The sequence below is a fragment of the Sinocyclocheilus rhinocerous genome, unplaced genomic scaffold, assembly GCF_001515625.1.
Source record: "Sinocyclocheilus rhinocerous isolate Xijiao unplaced genomic scaffold, SAMN03320098_v1.1 scaffold416, whole genome shotgun sequence".
Taxonomy (NCBI): domain Eukaryota; kingdom Metazoa; phylum Chordata; class Actinopteri; order Cypriniformes; family Cyprinidae; genus Sinocyclocheilus; species Sinocyclocheilus rhinocerous.
Window position 1 is genome coordinate 1,284,520 of NW_015647952.1, and position 5,443 is coordinate 1,289,962.

General features: G+C 38.2%; 1 protein-coding gene across 4 annotated transcripts in view; it reads right to left on the minus strand.

Annotated features, from left to right (window-relative positions):
• Positions 1-5,443, minus strand: part of LOC107709428 (zinc transporter ZIP10-like) — a 24,881-nt gene that overhangs the window by 17,246 nt on the left and 2,192 nt on the right. The window contains exon 1 of one of the 4 annotated variants that reach the window (XM_016513901.1): positions 5,024-5,047. The exons of 2 other annotated variants lie outside the window; for them this stretch is intronic. The gene's annotated coding sequence lies outside the window, so the exon portion shown is untranslated. Of the gene's footprint in view, positions 1-2,040; positions 2,091-5,023; positions 5,048-5,443 lie in introns of those variants that run through there. One more of the 4 variants, XM_016513900.1, reaches the window with a different exon arrangement.

Sequence of the window (5,443 nt, forward strand, 5' to 3'; positions counted from 1 at the left end):
TGAAGACGCTGTGTGTTTCATTGTGAAAGCGAAACTGCTTTGTTTGGTTTTCCAAAAGAGGATGATATCCTCTTCATCATGCCTAGAGCTGATCCGTGCTGGTCGCTGAGGAAATACATCAACTTTGCGCTGTGGATTGCCGGATCGGCTTTCACCGTGGACGAAGCGGAGTCCAGCCCAGGGTTTATGTTTACGCGGCACAATACAACGCAACGCATAAAAACACAGTATAAGTCATAATCCGTAATTATGTCCCCACTGGATGCAACGAATGCCTCGTTTATAATGGGTTTTCATGTTTTTGAATCATCGCTCCGGCCTGACAGGGCATCATCACAATATGGCAAGGGGCGTAACATTTTCGTCACGCGCTTGATGTATTCGGCCAATCATAACGCACTGGATAGCTGGCCAATCAGAGCACACCTCGCTTTTCAGACCGATGAGCTTTGTAAAAATCGACGCGTTTCAGAAAGGCAAGTGGAGAAACAATAATGTACAGTATGTGGAAAATAATGTGTTTTTTTAACCTTAAACCGCATAAACACATGTCATTACACCAAATAATGCTCTTCTTAGCAACATCATATGACCCCTTTAATGTTTTTGCTCAAACCCCACTTTAAACCATCATCAAGTGCTTGTAATAACTTCCGATTGTGATCTAAAATGGATTTTAATTTCTATAATAGGTAGACATGCACTCTTTGTATAATAGACTATACGCTACCTGCTTGTCATAAACATCCTTTATTGTTATAAAAATACCGTGAGCTGCATAAAAACATACAGAAAATATATCTTCATAATCATATGTCTATTTGCTTTCATATTTCACGTGTAGACAAATGTTTCTCAATTTTTTTAATATACGGAAGGGCAAGAGATGATTGACAGATCTTGAGTAAACACGCTCTCGCGCACGTGGAATAAAATGGACTGTGCTCTCCAGATCACATAATTCAGTGGAGAATTAATAGAAATGTTATTCTGTATAAAGAACGTGAGAATAAATCTGTTCTCAAATACCAACAATAACAAGAACTCAGCATCCACTTTCTTCTCTCTACCGGGATACTCTTGTTTGGTGTTTGTTTACAATGGGCGAAACAGCGCCACCATTCTCACCCTTTTGTGCAACAGCAGCTGCTCCGGGCACGTGATCTAAGCTCAAATCTGATTGGACGGCCCGTTTCATCGGTGGGCGACGGGGAAAAAAAATCGACACACGACGGAAAAAAAATCTTCGCTTTTTCGCGCCGCGAATGATCGCGCCTAGTGTGAATAGCCCCATTAGGGATCTATTGTTTCGATTCAAAAGCGTCATCGCGCCGAACATTCGCGCCGATTTTAACGTTCAGTGTGAAAAGCCCTCGAGTATGTGTCTGGGTGGAGTCAAGAATCAAAGCCTCAAAAAGCATGACCTCTTGACTCCAAACACACACACACACACCTCTAAAAAAATAGACACTCCAGAAGGTCCATAACAGCATGTCATTCCGTTCATGTGGAGGACCTGCACCCTAATGCACAGTAGCAACATGGTTAATTTGTTGAGACAATGTAAGATGATCTAATTATACTAAGAACAAACAGAAATGCTTTCACCCAAATCACAAGAACTTAAACTGTCACCTGTCCATAAACCTGCTTATTTTGATCATAAACTGGTTAACACCTCATAAAAACATTCAGAACTGCTGAGATCACATAAAGAGAGAGCAAATAACATCAGTTGAGTAACCTGGATTAACCTAGAAATATTTAGAGAGTGGGTTAGGCTAACAATGATACCAAGTCAAATACACACTAATCAATCAACCCAAAACACTGCGAGCAAAACAGGTGGCAACTTTCGAAACCACCAACTCCAAAACAAGTTAATCATCTTCAAGTGTTGCCGTCGCCTTGCTCAACTGCTGATACTCACACAACTAGGATTGACTTTTGACTTGTCTATCCTGATTGAAAATGTGCCGTACAGATCAGTTTAGGATCTGCATTCTGCAGATCTGACAGCAGGTGCATCCGACAGCTTACCTCTTTCTGTCTCAACAGGAGGTGGAGGAACAGGTCATACGCTGTCAACTCGGGCAAGGAACGCTCTTCTACAGCAATATGGAACAAGGTCTGATGTTTTGAACTCTTCAAGTGTGGTGATTTAGTGCAGAGGGGAGGGTGTACTGGACATGTGTGTTTGTAAGTGTTGGTAGGTGGGTGTGTAGGAGTGGGTGGAGGGAGAGATTTGAGCTAATCAGGCCTGAAGTAGCCATCAAATAAAATGAAATAAAAATTACAGTAAACAGTGATTTTACAGTATTAGGGATCCTGAGATGTCCATATGTTCAAGGAAAACTCATCACTTATGAGCTCTTTCTGGTTACGTGAACCAAATATTCCAACAAAGAATCGACCATGAAACAAATAATTAACAAAATAAATAATTAAATAAATTAGCACAATAATATAGTGTATCGGCGATCTCACAGGCTGACGATAGGATGGGACAGTACTAAACATGCTGCCGACTGTCATTAAAGGGATAGTTCATCCTAAAATGTAATTACTATCGTTATTTACTCACTCACATGTTGTCTCAAACCTGTATTAATTTTTTTCTTGTGCTGAACACAAAAGAAGATATTTTGAAGAATATGGGTAAACCAAACAGTTGCTGGTCCACATTGAATTTCATAGTAGGAAAAAATACTATGGAAGTCGCTGTGGACCAGCAACTGTTTGGTTTTCCATGTTCTTCAAAGTAACTTTTATGTTCAGCAGAAGAAAGAAACTCATTCAGGTTTAAAACAACTTTTGAGTGAGTAAATGATGGTATAAAAATAAAACACTATGACAGAATTGACAGACAGATGAGAGAATTTATATTTTTGAGTGAACTATTCCTTTAATGTTAATAAAACACGAAAACAGAGAAAAATCACTCAATACTCTTGACTGAAAAACTTTAATGCAGTTGCTTTAAGAGGAATCAATCTATATAGTGTTTTATTTTTTTATAATTTTATAATTTCTTGAATGCTCCTGCTAAATACACCTATCGTCCCTGAAAATAAAACACTGTTTGTTTTATTTGTATATTGTGTATTTGTAATGTGTATATTTGTTCTTATTTTTTAATAACAAAGATAAAATAATGACAAAGATTTTTATCTTCGCCCACTTTGGCCTAAATATCCACCATTCCTTTTTATATTTTGTTATACATTGAAAGGCTTTGTCTTTATAATAGGGAAACTAGTTTGGCTGTAATGCTCAGACAAAATAGTATAACCAACATGACAAAAAATCGTGATAAAATCGTGAATCGTGATATTTCTAAAAAAAATTGTGATATGATATTTTTGCCATATTGCCCACCCCTACTCTGAATCATGCTGTTTTTGGATTGTTGGTCTAATCACTGAAAGTCCCTTTATCAAAATGAAAGTCTAGTATGACTAAAAAGATGCTTCAACAATTTTCTTCAAAATTATAGAAGGAAGTTCATTTGAGACTTGAGGCTTTGTACGTTGCGTGTTGTAAAACAATCTTATTCCTGACTACAATATAGAGATTATTATTCCTGTGCTACAATATAGAGACTACATTGAATACACATGGCCTCTGAACGCTCAAAGCTATATAAACCCTACATACTTGACCTGATTTTTTTTGGTCTTGAACAAAGGAACGGTAACTAGAGTCACCTGGAATAGACCACAGGCTTTTTATGCATAATTAAACCACCACACAATGTGCCGTAAAACACATCAACTTGAAGTGTTTAATGACATATTATAAAACATACATTTAAAGGTACCTGCTAAGGCCCCCTAAAATCTTAAGACTGTAAATAAAACGTATTTTCCTTAACGAGACCTCACACACAGAGCTCATGTTCATTTAAACTCTCTGTTCAAGACTGTACGCTTAACAGCTCACTCAGTAGGCACCTATAGTGGATCATGTGAACAATCTTATGTTATTACCAAACATGATCTCGTTTGATTAAGACTAGGCAAGTCACATGATGAAATGCCAACCCGTATTTGACCAATTCTTTTTTTAATGCCGGCCTGTAAAGTGACTTTGTTTGAGACTGTTCATAGAAAAATAATACATGCAAGATAGAGCTGCACGATTAATCGTTAAAAGATCGCGATCTCGATTCAGACAACCACACGATCCAAGATATTCAACGAATCAACGAGTTCACCATCAGTTCGGTCATCATTTACATTCAAAATATCTTCTATGTTTCACAAAAGAAAGAATGTCGATTTGAACGAATTTGTGGGAACTACTACCCTTTTAAGATAAAAGAAAATTGTGTTAGGAATAGGGATGGGTACCGAGGACCGGTACGTAATTGGGTCAATACCGGAGTACCGATAAGCTTCAGGAAAAACAATACTGTTATTGATACTTGCGTTGTTTTATCTTTGTATACTTCAATGTTAACGACGAATTAGAAGCTGCTGCTTGTCATTTCCCTTCAATGAATGATGTGGCCGAGACTTCACGAAAGTACATTATTTCCGCGTGCTTTAAAGGGATAGTTCACCCAACAATTCGTCTCGTATCCACTGAACGCAAACAGTGTATGTTGTTCCGTGTCAGCCACACCACATGGTGTTTGCGTTCAGTGGATACTCTCCAAAATGGCGCTAGGGTGACGCGAAGGAGAAGAATTGTTGAATAAAGTCTTTTTTTTTTTTCTTTTACGCACAAAAACTATTCTCGTAGCTTTGTAATATTAAGGTTGAACCCCTGATGTCACATGGATTATTTTACCAATCTCCTTGCTACGTTTCTGAACGTTGATCGTGGTAGTACCCTTGCTGTCTATGAGAGGGTCAGAGAGCTGTCAGAATGAATCAAAAATATCTTAATTTGTGTTCCGAAAATGAACGGAGGTCTTACGGGTTTGGAACGACATGAGGGTGAGTAATTAATGACATAATTTTCATTTTTGGGTGAACTAACCCTTTAAAGCGATAAAATCTGATGTTTATCTGCTTACCCCCAGGGCATCCAAGATGTAGGTGACTTTATTTCTTCAGTAGAACACAAACGAAGATTTTGAACACAAACCGTTGCAGTCTATCAGTCTTATAATGTAAGTGGATGGGAATCACGGCTTTGGGAGTAAAAAAAAACACACAAACAAAACCAAAAAAACAATACTGTTATTGATACTTGCGTTGTTTTATCTTTGTATACTTCAATGTTAACGACGAATTAGAAGCTGCTGCTTGTCATTTCCCTTCAATGAATGATGTGGCCGAGACTTCACGAAAGTACATTATTTCCGCGTGCTTTAAAGGGATAGTTCACCCAACAATTCGTCTCGTATCCACTGAACGCAAACAGTGTATGTTGTTCCGTGTCAGCCGCACCACATGGTGTTTGCGTTCAGTGGATACTCTCCAAAATGGCGCTA